The sequence below is a fragment of the Enhydra lutris genome, unplaced genomic scaffold, assembly GCF_002288905.1.
Source record: "Enhydra lutris kenyoni isolate GAN:26980312 unplaced genomic scaffold, ASM228890v2 scaffoldscaffold105, whole genome shotgun sequence".
Lineage (NCBI taxonomy): Eukaryota > Metazoa > Chordata > Mammalia > Carnivora > Mustelidae > Enhydra > Enhydra lutris.
In genome coordinates, this window is record NW_019154189.1 from 843,257 (window position 1) to 858,664 (window position 15,408).

The window sequence follows — 15,408 nt, forward strand, 5'->3', positions numbered from 1 at the left end:
AGGCGCCCACAGTCGTTAGGTGAATAAAAACACCGCCTACGGGCTTGGGGGGTGGGGAGAGGAGAGGGAGACAGCCAGCAAGGCAGGATTTAAATGAAAGGCTGGAAGCCGGGAGCCCCGCGGAGAAAGCAAGCAAGCAGGCTAGAAAAACGAGGAAACTAGGAAAGCGAGCGACCTAGAGGGAGTAGGGGAGACCGCGACTGACCTGTAGCCAGGCAGGTGGACAGACGCACGCCCGGACAGACAACCGAGCAGGCGCAGGAGAACCTCGCACTGGTTCCTCCCGCCTTTCCCTTGAAAAGCCAGGATTTTGCCTTTTGCTTGGCGCCCGAGAGAGAATGCTGGACTCTGCCGACTTCAGCGCGAGCTAAGATTTCTCAGCTAGGGAAGAAAAATCAGCTTAATCCTGAGAAGGGGGAAAGCAATCTTCCCTGTCCCCATCCTTCCCCCCCCCCCCCATACCAAACTCGGGCGCCAAACCCAGCCCTTCCCCAACCATCCGACTTCCTCCTCTCCCTTCTAGCATGGTGGCTGTATGGACAGTCTGACAGAACAGAGACTGACATCTCCCAATCTGCCGGCCCCCCACTTGGAACACTACAGTGTTCTGCATTGCACCATGACCCTGGATGTGCAAACTGTAGTTGTTTTTGCCGTGATTGTAGTCCTCCTGCTTGTCAATGTCATACTCATGTTTTTCCTGGGAACGCGCTGAATGGAGTCCAGCTTCCTGAGCTGTTGCGAACTCTCGCTTTGATTTCATCCCGAGAACCACCGAGAATAAAAAAGAGACAGACAGATAGAGACAGGGAAAGAGAGAGAAAGCAAGCTTTCTTACTCAGGGGGGAAAACGTTTTGAGCTTCAACATGGCCTCGCTGTGATATGTATGACGTTGGTATATTATCTCTCCCTAAATCTTTTGTCATGTCTTGTCTTTTAAATATGCCTGTGAATGTAGTTGCTTATTGCTTGAGTAAAATAGTTGATAAAGAAATGTATTCTATTTAAGTGTGCGTGTGTGTGTGCATTTTCCATCTATGTGGCGTTCACGGAGCAAGATATGCGTCCTTAAACAGTGGCTTTGCTGTGTGTGGTGTTTTTGTTTCTCAGTTCATGTTCTTGAAAACTACCTATAATTTCCGTCAAGGAATTTTAGTCAAAAATTATCTCTTGCCATCAGGAGTGAATTTGGGTTTGTTTATGGACAAGGATGGTTGTGGGAAGAGCGTGATGGATTTTTGACATCTTAGGAAAGACAGTCCTGCTCTGGATGTTAAGAGGGAATAAAAATGAAACAAGGAATGAATTCAGGGAAAATGATTCTTTAGTTTCTAATGATAAGTAAGAATTTGAGAAGTGATATGGTGGGGTGCATTGAGCTGGCAGTTGGTGACTGTGTCCTTTGACTCAATTAGCTGTCTAGGGTTTAGTTCATAGTTTCCAATTTGGAAATAAGCCATCTTTAAAACATTTCTTAAAGCATTAAATGTCAGTTTCTTTGGAATTATGGACTGAGGCATTAAAGTCTTCTTTGATGTTTATGAATTGGCAAGAAGAGATATTGACAAGAGCTGTTTGGGTTCATTTTCCCAAAGAAGATTGTACCCCTGGATTTGAGTTTGTGGATTTTCTCTGTGTCCTCAGAAAAAACAACAAAAGCCAGCTCTTTACCCGCCTTGGGAATAATGGTACTTGTATATGCCTCTTTTGGATAATCTTATTTGCAATGATGTTCTTGAACTACGTTTTTAAATAGAACTTTCTAGTGCTAATGATAAAGTGGTGGGTTTTGTTTGCTTTCTTGTTCTTTAAAGATCAGAGGTCTCTAATTGAAGGATTTCCATAACAAAATGAAAGTATGTATCATGCTAAATTAAGAGTTTTGAGCACCCCCCCCCCCCAAAAAAAAAGTCTGCGTGGAATGGGCTGAGAGCTGGGGAAAACAGGAGCTAGAAGCAACATTCAATTTTGACATATATTTGCATTTCTGTATCAGATGGTAGTAGTGGTGATTGCTGTCATTATTGCTATTATTTTTATATTTTTCTTTCTGCTGAAAAAGCTTTTGGAAAAGCCAGGAAATGGTTTCTGATGCCAATGTACAGGATACTTATTTTCTCCCTACCTCCTCCCACTGATTGGCAGGTATTCCATTCTATGTTTACCTGACTTGAAATAGCGCTGTTTCTGGCCCATGTAGCAATGAATCAGGGTGCATACAGTCTACACGCATGTTCCCCCTACACCCGTGGGGATGGCTGCTCACGTGTGATGTACAAATCTGCTGGCATTGTGCTGTCAAGTTCCATGTCTTATTGTTCAATCTCTTTGGAAATGATTATGAAGGGAAAGGGGCTGTGTAGGGGGCACTTGAAATTGTCCTGATCTCAGAACCCAGAGAATATTATTTAATGGCGTCAAAAGAGGTTTTGAGCCTCAGGGTGTGTGCGCTTGGCTCCATGTGGGTAAAAGGCTTTTTAAAAAAAATATTATTAATATTATTCTGTTGGTACCATAGTATAAGCATGATCTTGGAAGTTTGCTTATTCTTGGGAATCTGGGAAGATTCTTATTTACTCTCTGGTTCCTTTGTTGGGAGGGGGCTGGATTGAACTGAACTTGTTTCTTTGCAAAGAAAATCATGTGATTCCTCTTGCCCCACCACATACTCTTAGCTCCAGTGGTATTATCTAAAATAAGGTTATGTTTTGGCTGGGCACTTTGTTTTGAGACACGTTGGACAGGAAAATCTCTAGGCTGGGTAGCTACAGACTTGGGTTCTCTCTGTTGAGAGATTATTTGACCTTGGGCATTTTTTTTTCCTTCTCAGTGTGTTTGGGCTTCCCTGTAACATTGGCATTTGGGGATGATTGGACTAGGTGGCCTCCAAGTTACTGCATTTGGTGATTTTGGGTGCCCAGAGGCGCTTGAAATCAGAAGGGGATGAACTGGAAAGACAAGTGAAAAGGAAAATGAAATATTTATCAATGGATAATGGGGCGGGGTTGGAAATACCTGGTTGCTGGTATCTGGAAAAACCTGAGAATTTTTACCTAGCTGTATGGGAAGAAAACTGGACTATAGCAATGGAATGCTTTTTGCTTCCCCCCCCCCCTTTAAGGTGAGAAGGGTTCTCTAAAGCTAATCTTTGAGCCAGGTTTGTGGCAAAGTGGTGTCATGAAATGCCACAACCTTCACCTCTGGGTGCCTGACAGACCCTTGGCAGAGAGCCTTTGTGAATGTATGTGTGTAGGGTGTGTGGCAGTATGTTTGTGGGTGTGTATGCACACCCTTCTGTGTATATAGAGGGAAGAGGGTGCACACTCTTGAAAGTGGGTGGGGGTTGGTTGTGCTAGGAATGAGGAAAAATAGCAGGGCATGCATTGAGTGTTCCATAGTTCTGAGTGGCCTCCTTGTGCTAGGGCCTGTAAGGATTTGATCGGTGCCAGATTGGATGGGTATTTCCCCTACACTCCTCCAACCCCCCTACCCCACAGCCCCTTAGGCTAAAGGAGTCGCTTGACTGAGCCCTTCCATCAGTAATTTAGCTGGCAAAATGGGTAAGCATTTTTCAAATTAACTTATCTCTAGGCAAATAAGGAGATGTTGCTAGCCAGATGGCAGGCCACCCAAGAGCAGCTAAAAGGGAGTTTGGGAAGTAGAGAACCAAAGTTGGCAGTATGACTTTTTACTTCTGTGAATCCTAAAGGTTTGGCATTTCTCCTTCAGACTTGTGAGGATATGCAAAAAGAGAAGAGTGGGAGAAAATGAAAAATGTAGCCCAGAGGAGTGGAATCCTCTGCATTTGACTTTTTATTCTTCCCTCTTCTGCCTCTTCTCCCTCTTCCATTTACTCTTCCCTCTGATACAGCCTCCTCTACCCTGCCCCCATTCCTGCTCTAAGTGGGTGGTTGGTGGGAGAAGGAGGAGTAGGAAGAGAAGAGGGGTTTTTATCTCTGATTGTCCCAGCTTTTTCCAACTAAGTTTCTCGCTTCCTTACCTCTTCTCTGACCTTTTTGGGTAGAGGATAAGCTTTTGCTCTTAGAAAGGACAAAATTCCAGCTCAGAAATTTTCCCTCCCAGCTCCCCACCAGGGGATTCAAGAGCAGCCTGTTACCAGTATCCTAGCAACCTTCTGCATCACTCAGCTCCTGCTGAGTTCTGGAGCCCACCCTTTAAAGGTCCAGGCACAAAGGGCTCTAGGGAAAGGGAGCTGGAGCCCAGCAGGACTTGGAGAGATGCTTTTGGGGGCGGGTGTTGGTGAACAAAGAAGAAGCAAGATCCTCATTGCCTGCAAATGCCTAGAAAACACATCCAGAGAAGGTATATTAGCCTCATTAACCATACTAGCCTCATTCCAGTCATTGGGACTGTTTATTGGAAGGCTGCTGGGTTCAAATTCTTTTCTCCTTTCTTCCAAATGCCTTCTTAAGATTAACTGAGTCATTTCACAATCTAGTTTTAATGCAAGGAAGTTTGTAGATCCTGAAAAATATTTTTTTTCACCCTGACTTTTGGCTGAGGCAGAGAGGAGGTGAAGGGATAGTATGGTGGGAACAAACTGAGCAGTGCTTTTCCCCTATTGAGACAGCCCCTATCTGTCAGAACCTGTAACATCTACTTGTGTAATGTGCCCCAGTTTTGTCTGTGGCTTAGGGAACTCTGCTCAGGCTGGCTGCTGTATGAAATTTAGGGGATTTTGTTTCTATGTCATTGGTTTCTGAGTAGTTTCCAAATGGGAAGGCTGGGCAAATTAGGAAGGCCATTTTGATTGTGGGCCTGGTGAACAGGTTGGGCTTGGCCTTGGCTGATTCTCTCATTCACCACTGTGTGTGATTAAGTATTGAGAGCTTCGAGATCCCAGTGAGCCTGTGGGTAGGGTAATTAACCCTGTGGTGAGGCTTAGATTGAGAGTACTTGGCTATGATCAAAAGGCACAGTCTTACAGTTGCAGTCTTACAGTTGCAGTGACTTACAGTTACATGGGCCAAAGCATGTCCCCCTAGCCTTTGTCTGTTATCTTGGCCTCTGCTCCCTTTGGCTTGTGGAGTGTTTGCTCTGGACAAGGACATAATTGGGAATTGAACCTGTTCTCCCAAAATAACTGCTTCCTTAGAAGATCTCACACTAAACTTCTGGATCCAGCCCCAGTAGCTTTGCCCCCTAAATGATATGGAGGTGAGGGATTTTATACTTTCTGGCTTTTATTTCTAATTCTGCAACTTGTTTTAGGCCAACTGAGGCTCTGGCTTTCTAAGAATCCTTGATCAAAGTTTAGCTCTTCTGATATCTGCCCAGAGTGTCTTCTGTCATTAGGTGGGTCTAGCTCTCAAGAACATTTAGTTAAGCATGCTTTACCTTGGCATCAAAGTACAAAGTGGAAAAGCTATGAAGGGGAAGTGCCTAGAGGATAGAGAAGACTTGGGATACAATCCAGTAATGACAGTACTAGTAATCCCTTGTCAGTGCATGGGTCTGTAGAATTTACAAAGCAATTTCACATCTTTTCTAATTTTGTGCATCACATCACCCTTGTGAAGTGGGTAGGGATGATTGTTATTCCCTGTTTTACAGATGAGGTAAGTAAAGGTCAGAGATATTAGTGCCATGGACATAGGTCTGCCTTTCAAATGGAGAGTGGGGAGAGTCAGAGTTGATCATCCCCAACTAGTGTGAAGCTGAATGAGGTCAGGTGGAGAGGTAGGATTGTGAGTCATTCCTGAAGTCATACTATCTCCCTCAGCTTACTCATATTTTTAGTGCTTTTTCATATTTTTCATTTTTATAGCAATTTACACAGAATTTCTCATTCAATAAAATGACTGTTTATCTTAAATATACATCAGAAAATGTCTTTTAGTCTTATGAAAACTCAGTATTTGGAATCTTTAAGGAGAAAGCAATGTGAATTGGTGAAGCCTAAAATACAGAATGTTTTGAAGGAGATGCAGTTTTCATCCAATTGTCTTTCCTTTCAAAATACTCTTATTTTTCTATATTTCTTTATAAATGTGTTGCCCAGAACTGATTATACTACTATGCTACTCTAGGTGCTACTTGATCAGGATTAAGTACAAAGGGACTTTGATCTGTCTGTGAAATATCTAATAATGTTGCCTTCTACTGGTTCTCAATTCTCTCTGAACATTCAGATCAGTTGGGGAGTTTTTAATATCCATTCCAAGTCCTCACTCTGAAAAATTCTGATTTAATTGGTGTGAGATAGGTCCCTGGCAACTTTTTTTCCCTAAATTAAAAATTGAAGTCTCCCCAAAGTAATTCAAATGTGCAGTCAGCATTAAGGGCCATTGTACTACCTTTTTGGAGTGTAGGCTCAAACGCTTTGCTGTTCAGTCCAGTCTTCTACTCTGTTGTGGAATTGGTTCTTTGAGACTTTTTTGAACCCAATTCATTAAATTTTATTTTGTTTGGTTAGTCCAGTCTAGCTTTTTATGGGCCTTATTTTTTTTTCTTTATACTGTGCAACAAATTAGCAGTCCTTCTAGCAGTACATGAGTTAAACTTTATTTCCATTGGTTGGTCTATTCATGCTTGGGGTGGGGGGCTAATTTCTTTTTTTTTTTAATGCCATGAAGCAGATTAGCAGTTTCTTCTAGCACTGCATTATTTGGAAACTGAATAAGTACCTTCAGAATTGGTGATTTAAAGAAATGTTCAACCATAATAGACTCTTAATCTCAGGAAACAAACTGAGGGTTGCTAGAGGGGAGGGGTGTAAGAGGGATGGGGCAATTGGGTGATGGACATTGGGGGTTATGTGCTATGGTGAATGTTGTGAATTGTGTAAGACTGATGAATCACAGACCTGCACTGCTGAAACAAATAATACATTATATGTTAATAAAAAAAAAAGAAAAAAAATATGATGGGGTTAATTTCACCAGAGCCCCTTCTTGGAGTTACAGTCCTTTAATTTTTGTATATATCTGGTCTGCCAGTGCAGAATCCACTGGACTGCCATCATTTATCCTACCAATGTGTAAAAAAGGAAAATGTGGCATGATAGATTTGTTGTATGCTTTGTAGACATCAAGATGTATTCTAGGTTCGTGGTAATCATCTACCAAGCCAATGACCTCATCAGAAAAAGGGAGTATGTATCACTTGGCATCTTAATCCTGGTAAATCTTATTGCAGGCTCCAGAGTTCTCAATTTCTTTTAATACCCATAAACTGTATGTTTCTCTTTTTCTTTCTAACTATGTTTCTTAACTGGGCCCATGATTTGCTGAAGGCCAGTGCCACAACTGTAGATTCTGTGTACCATCACTTTAATTTAGAAAAAGCAGGACATCATAGATGTAGCTTTAAAGCAGAATATATTTGGCTTTCAAAATTTCAGGGAAATATTTGTGCATGTTTCACTTGGTTGGCTGAATTGTTTATTTTTTTTCTTTTATTTCTTTTTTGTATATACATATAAATATATAAAGAAATTTCTTTATATATGTAAATTTATTTTATTTAAACTCTATTAGCCAAATATAGTACATCATTAGTTTCAGATGTAGAGTTCAATAATTCATCAGTTGCATATAACAACCAGTGCTCATCACATCATGTGTCCTCCTTAATGCCCATCACCCAATTACTCCATCCCCCCACCCACTCCCCTCCAGAAAAACCTCATTTTTTTCCCCTATACTTAAGAGTCTCTTATGGTTGGTCTCCCTCTCTGATGACTTCCCAGGCTGAATTGTTTCTATTAACCCGTGGTTCTCAGGCCTGGCTGCACATTAGAATCACCTGGTAAGTTAACAAGACTAATTCCCAGAATCTCTGGGGGAGATCTGGTGAGGCCCTGGCATCAATGTTTTTTAAAAGCTCCATGAGATGACAGGAATGTTCAGCCAGGGATGAGGATGACTGCTATGTTAAAAGGAAATGTCAGATCAGCCTGAATCTAGCTTATCACACACGTGAATAGGCAGGCTTTGCAGATGGTGAGATTTTATTCTAGGATTGTGGGGGCCTTGATGAATTTGTGGGGCTTGTGCCCACTCTAAAAAGGACTCAATCCTAGAGAATGAGTAGTCTGGGGACCTATATGGATTTAAAATTATTAGTTGTGAGATGGTTTGAACCCTTTAGGAAAAAGAGTCCCTGTGCATTTGCTGTAATAGTGGGGAAGATCCTGTTCATTTGCTGGCTGACCTTGGGTAAATTACTTCTCCCCTCTGACATTTGGATTCCTCATCTGCAAATAAGATTAAGAGGATTAGTTGGTTTCAAAGATTGCTTCTGGCTCTAATAATGTGTGCTTACTTTGTGATTAATAAAAATGATCAAAATGATTAAGAATATTATTATTCAAAACCATCAGGTAATCCACTGATCCCTTATAGCAGGTTTGGAATGCATAAGGTGATTTTGGGAGTAATAGACTTGCCTTCCTAATTATATTTGGCTTAAGTTTCTTCTAAAACACTCAACTATAGGTTGTATTCATTGAGCACACAGTAGTTGCCAGCAGGGAGGGGAGCCCTACAGTGAGCTGAGTGGCAATGGGATGCCAGTTTGAGATTTAGCAGTCATTAAAAAAACATGTTGTATGGATAATTGAGAACTGCCTCTTATAGATAAAATATCAGTCTCATAGCTCTGGGAAAGGAGGATAGGGGCTGGCTGTTTTGACAGCCCAGGACTCCTTTCTGTGGTATTTTAAGTAGCCGTTTATTTAGTTAATACCAATATTGTTAATAAGAATTTTTATTTTAACAAATAAAGTTCCCTAGTTATTTCATTGGCTACTTCCAAAATCTGGAAGTGGTTGAGGAAACTGAGGCATAAAGAGATTAAGTGACTTACTCAAGGTCACACAGTTCAAGAGGTGGTAGTTCTTGACCTAGAACCCGGGCCTCTTGATACCGCATCATGCAGTTCTTCTTCCAGTGTAGCCTACATAGTGGACCCTGGTCAGAATATGGTCATGACTCAGAATTGAAGAGGTTCCACTAACATGGAGCAGAACTCAGGAGGAAGTTTAAAAGAAAGGAGAAAAGGGCTAACCTGGAGGAAAAAGGAAACATTAAAGGAGGGGTGTGTTTCAGGTAAGTTCTTTCTTGCCCTTATCATCCTTCTGTGCAAGTTTCCCCTGACAAAAATTGGCCATTTGGTCTTTCAGCATCAAGGTTAAGCATTGGTAGCAGAGGAGAGGGAAAGTAATGCATCCATAGCAGAGACAGTGTATGGAAGGCAGACATTCAGTAGGAAATAAAAACACTGGAAGTGGCCTTGGGGCCCCTGGAAGCAAGCCATTGTCCTGTTCCTACCTTGCTGCCAGAACTTGATCAAGGCCCTTCCCCACTAGGCCTCAGTTTCCATGTCATTAAAATTAAGGAGTGGATTCAATAGAAGATCCATGTTCTCAAATGAAATTTGAGCCAGAAACTTCTATATAGAACAGAAAAAAGCAGAACTAGTATGATTGAAATCAGCCTAGGACAGAGGGGGAGGACAGAGTCTAGAATTTCAGGTAATCATCTTGCCAGTGTAGACCTTAGTTAGTCACTAGGGGAATTGGGATTAGGAGAGTGGGGATGGCTCTGCCCAGTGCAGACAGATTGCTTGGAAGATGGGGCAGCCCTGGGTGGGAGAGGGGGTTCAGGCAGAGATAAGAATACCTTTGAGATCTGCTGCATGCCTTTCCCTTTTCCATTTCCTATTTTACAAGTGAAAAAATTAAGGGGAAAGGTACTTTTCCAAGGTTTCAGTGATGGGCCTGGGATCCCAACCCCTCAAATCAGGACTTTATCCTCTGTAACCTGCTACCTATGCTATAGGATGCTGGCTTAGTGCTCCTTTGGCTCTATCAGAGACCTAAATGCACTCTCAAGTCTGGCTGGAGAAAGCAAGCTGACACAGAAACTGGGAGAACAGTAGTATTATATAACCTACCAGAAGGAAGCAGGCCTGTCAGCAGACCTTGAGGTACCAGGCAGTGAGATGAGGCACAGAAGAGGAATCCTAGAATCTCCTGCAGATTACATTAGTTCTCCCGAGGGAGAGAGCCCTGGATGTAGCACTGTGTTGTGCAACCATCTACCCTCAGGGTGCAGAAGAGCTCTGGGAATAGTTCTGGCAACTCTGATCTCTCCGCCTGCCTGCCTTCATTAGAGGAGGGGGAGCCATGTACCTTCATGCCCAGCTGGCTGCAGGAAGGATATGCTAAGAGCCCACCCTCCACCCCCGCAGAATGTGGTGCCTAAAGACAGTAGCTACTTTTAGCTGTACCTCCCACAGCCTCTCTTCCACCCACTCTCTTCCTTCCTCCTCCCTCTGTGAACCCTGCTGGTTGGCAGGAGGGCTGGGCAGTAGTGGGTGCTTTGGTATTAGCAAAGAGGCAGACAAGGGAGAGCCAGGCATCCCTAGGAGTGGCTATGGTAGACCTAGTATAGTGGGAGGGCTCAGAAAAAACACAGAATTGAGAGACTGCTTTGTGGTTAAGGCCCAATGGGAGTGGAGGGACTTACTAATTTCCTTTGCACTTGCAACCAGTGAGGTGTTTGTCTTTAAGAATATAGGTTGAACTGCACAGGAAGGTTCAGGAAGATTTATTGAACAGAATGTACATAGATACTTTCTGTACTTGGGTTTAGAGAAAGACTACTGGGGCTAGTGTTACTCACTTGATTCTTGACTCTCCTTCTTGAACATTGTTTTACACTGATCACTGGGTTTTACAGATTATCTCATTTGATCTTCTCTGTGGCCCTGTGAAGTAGGAAGGGCAGGGATTATCATTTTACAAATGAGAAAAATGAGGCTCAAAGAGTTATTGTAATATAACTGATCTGGGCTCAAGCTCTGAAGTTATAGTGCCATTTAACATCATTCCATATAGCTATACCTTCTAGAAAAGGGGTATTACATCTGTTCTCAATCTAATTCCTTCATTGTGGAAACTGGGAAACTAGGCACAGAAAGAGAAAGAACTCACCCAAGGAAATACAGTATGTTTGTAGTAGTACTGGAACTAGAACGTTGCCTGGCAAGGATGTGAGTTCCTGGACCCATGACTTACAAGCTGCTCTTGCCTTTCAGGGGTGGTGAGGGAAATCTGTATAGTGTCCTGGGAAGCAAAGGATCACTGAACTAGTAATCTATCATTTTTTAGCTCTGTGATCTTGGGCAAAGTACTTAGCCTCTCTGAGTTAGTTTTCTTTTCTGCTAATTGGGGCCGAAAATCCCTGAGAACTGTCTGGGTCAGAAATCTCTGTGTGACTGCTATAATGGAGGGAACTGATGCTCAGTAGCCCTTTACAAAGGTTTTGTTAATGAAAGACATATGCATGACTTAAGAGAGCCTGCAAATACGAACTCAGTCATTGGGTGACCTTGAACAAATATCATTGTCTTTTTGCCTTATTTCTCCATCACAGCATGAAGGACTTTTTTTTTTTTTTTTTTTTTTTTGCTTCCCTCCCTTAAAAGTATAAAAGTCCTATGACCTGGCTCATGTCTTGGGTCCTTGGTGGAAAGCTGGATTTTTTTATATAGGGAGCTTTCTTTTATTTACCCTCAGCTCCATCTCCCCTACCAGTCCACACACATACTGCTATGAATAGCAGAGGAACGTTTTCTCTCCCTGTCTCCTGCAAAGCTAAAAGAAGAGCTTGGAAGAAAGCCAGAATTAACTGTGTTTTTATTTAGTGCCTTCTCAAGTCCATCAAGCCAGAACCATCTAGGCACTTGGCAATTAAAAATCAATTCTTGGCCCCCAGTTTCTTGGCTAGGATTTGTGATGAGCATTACTGAGTTTTCATGATATGTTTAAGAGTTGTGTTAGAAATTTTACAGGCTTCTGATAAATGACCTACTTAGAACAAATCAACATTCTTCACCTTTGCCTACATCATTTTATCTGGAACATTCTCATGGCTCTAGTGGTCTGGGTGAGAAGATAAGGACCATTGTATATTCCTGCCACATTGGCCTTTTCTCCACAATGCTATGAGGTGAGCAAGGCCAGGATTATTTCCCATTTTATTACTAAGGAAATTGAAACTCAGAGAATTGCTCATATTGACTCAGATCAGTGCTGCCTCTTAAAAGCAGTGGTGTGCAAGGAAGAGCTTAACATGTTATCAACCCATCCATACCAAATGGGCAAGGAGATTGTTCTAAAGATGCCTTCTGTACTTTGCTTCTATCTAAGTCTTGTTATAAAAGTTAGTCAGTAGCAGATAGAACCAGGCAGATGTCACTAGAGAATTCTGGCTAGATTAGCATTGAACTAATTGGCAATTCAGATATATCTATTTGACCTATGGTATGTCCCCTCAAATATCATATCATCCAGAGATGCATGAGAGGCCTTGCCAAATGCAGAAGGGTGGCCCTAGATTTTATGCCCCTTCATGTTCAGTTTGGAAGTTTTCTTTCTGTGAGGTATATTTGGGATACACATGTGGAGTACACTTTTACATTGACATGCTTGGAGCACATACATTCGGTTAGCCATGGAGTACACTCAAACTTGGGCATATTCTCTACAGGCAGAGTATATACACAAAGATACACATGATGAATGCTTATGCAAATTTATGTGTGTGGACACACATGAATGCATATAAAGCACAACTGCACACCCAGATACACATAGGGCATGCTGAGATGCGCATTCAGATGTGCTCCTACCCCCAGGACATACACTCTTATTCCTGAGATACACTTTTAAGGAGTTACTTGAACAAACCACCCTCCCCCCATGAGACACATTTGAACACACCTTTGGTACACATTCACATGCCCCACACATCCCTGTGGGACACACTTTGATCCAGAACATATGCTACCCTTAGGACCAGCTTGTTGTCACAGTTTTCCAAATAGGTAGAACAAGGCAATGGCCCCATCAGGAATAAAATGGATACTCAAGATGATATGTGTTATAGCAGGGTCTTCAAGGCAAACAAAGTTTACAACTGAGCCCTCAGATGTTGAACTAATAAGCAGATGGAGAAGATAAATTTGCAGTGATCAATGCAGAAAGATATCCTGCTCTTCCATCCCCAGTCTACTTAACAAACCACCATGGAATAATTTGATTTTGAATAATGCCCTAGAAAACATAAAGTAACTGAGTATTAAAGTTCATTCTTTTCTTAGGAATGAAGTAACAACTTGGCCAGATCAAGTGTATTTAAGTTGTGGGAGGGAGGATGCATAAGGGGCACAGAGTCCCAACTTCTCCTGTTTCAGTGGTGGGTAGAGAAAACAAACACATTCTTTTTTTTTTTTTTTTTAAACGTTCATTGTGTTATGTTAGTCACCATAAAATACATCATTAGTTTTTGACGCAGTGTTCCAAGATTTTTTTTTTTTTAGTTTTATTTGCATTTATTTTATGCAGAATTTACTATTTACTCCCAGGCTATAACTTTTTGTTTCTTCAGTTTCTTCTGGGATATCTTTTTCTTTTGTGCAATCTCCTCTTCTGGTTTAAGAACAATCTGCTCTTTTTCAGTAAGGATCATCTCAGTGTGGCAGGGAGAGCTCATGTATGGGTTAATCCATCCATGAGCCTTGTAATTTCTATGCTGCATTTTAGGAGGGTGGTTGTTCATCTGGGTATGCTCAATGACCAGAGAATCTGCATTTAAACCCTTAAGTTCAGCATTACTTTCTGCATTTTTAAGCATGTGCAGTAAAAATTCAGTACTCTTTTGGGGGCACTGGCCCCGTTTCCAGCCCCACTATTTGGCCTGGGCACACCTCATCCACCAACTCCACCATTGTAGCGATGGAATGGCACAGGGGTGCATGCTTCTGCAAAGTGACATCCTTCACATACTTGGTGACTTTTCAGATATGCATATCCTCGATTGCCTGGGCAGTTTCATGTATGTTCTTGAAGTGAACACAAAGATTTGAACCTCTTGCTTTTTGTGATTTGTTAGGGTTTTCTGGGTCAAATGAATAGTGAGCCATTTTCAGAGATCACCTTAGGCCTCTTGAATAGCCACATTCTTAACGACCACAACCCTGCCCCTAAGCATAACAGCTTGAGCCATCTGGCCCCACTAATGAAGACCTGCTATTTTTAGAGTTTCTCAAGCTGGAAACCAGGTCAGGATGTCCTGGGGAGGCCTTTCTGGCCTTTAATAATCAAAGGCTGGAGCTGAAAGGAGAGAATCCTAGACTGGGTCTGGATTGAATGGCATGAAGCAGTGAAGAGGTTAGAGTGTGCCAGGTTTGCCCCAGCAAACCTCAGAGCAGCAGCCTCACAGTCTGAGCAGGATACTGTTGACTGTCACAGCTTTATGCTCATTTCTCAACTTTGGACTTGAAATCAAGAAACATGAATTCCAGTTACTATTCTGCAACTTATGGTGTGCCTCAGTCAGGTTTCCCTCCTCTGTCTGGCTCTTATTTGGCCTGTAGGTAAAACAGCCAGTATATCCCTCAGTTGCTGGCAAGACTCAAAGAAAGAGTTGAGACAGTGCTTTGCAGATATACTTATTCTTCACCCACAAAGCTATACCTCCATCCCTAAGCTACTCTCACCCACCAACTACCAGGCCTGACCCTTCTCACAGTAGCCATAAAAAGAAAAGGGGGTTGAGGGAAGGAAACCTCATAGCATTGTTGTTGGGCTAAGTCATGCTGAGGTCACCCTCACCCTTACAGATACTTTTCAGTGCTAGGTCAATCCTTTCCCAGAAAAAGGTTTGCAACATTTAGGTGATCATATAGTTTTGGCTCCTTGGGAACCCTAGGCAGTGGGGAAAAGTGGAGGACATCAGGATCAAGGACTTTTTCCTGTACAAGGAAAAGCAAGGTCAGAACACCTGTACCTGCCACCTGCCAGAGGAAGCAAATTAGAATGGCAGTTCTGACCCGGGGAGAGTGCCTTATTCCATTTTGTACTCAGGGTCATTTCACCTGCTTTGCTGAAAGGGGGTGGGTCAGGAACTACACTCTGTAGCTGAAGTTCAGATTTCTCTTCACCCCATATATTGTGGGCAAAGTTCTTCTAAGCCTCAGTTTTCTGGTCTGTAAAATGGGATTAACTGTAAATCTCAGGATTGTTGGGTGCAAGAATTCATCATGGCAAAGGATAAGAAAAGTGCCTTGTAAAATGTTGAACATGTTTTGCTGCTGTTTGGATTGTTAAGAATATATCCAGCTCATTATTATAGGTAGCTTAGAGGTAGTTCAGGAGCTTGTCTTTGCTTTATTTCTCACTCCTTCCCCATGTCCTTTTTTTTTTTTTTTTCAAACCATTTTATTTATTTACTTTTTTAAAAATTTTTTTAAACTTTTTATAAACATATAATGTATTTTTATCCCCAGGGGTACAGGTCTGTGAATCGCCAGGTTTACACACTTCACAGCACTCACCATAGCACATACCCTCCCCAATGTCCATAACCCCACCCCCA

At 42.2% G+C, this 15,408-nt stretch overlaps 1 protein-coding gene and 1 pseudogene across 1 annotated transcript in view; one reads left to right on the top strand and one right to left on the bottom strand.

Annotated features, from left to right (window-relative positions):
* The first annotated feature begins 845 nt into the window (after positions 1-845).
* Positions 846-15,408, top strand: part of LOC111139391 (Cdc42 guanine nucleotide exchange factor 9) — a 157,964-nt gene continuing 143,401 nt past the window's right edge. Inside the window, exon 1 of the mRNA XM_022491637.1 lies at positions 846-885. The gene's annotated coding sequence lies outside the window, so the exon portion shown is untranslated. The remainder of the gene's footprint in view (positions 886-15,408) is intronic.
* On the bottom strand, positions 13,387-13,954 carry LOC111139393 (annotated as a pseudogene).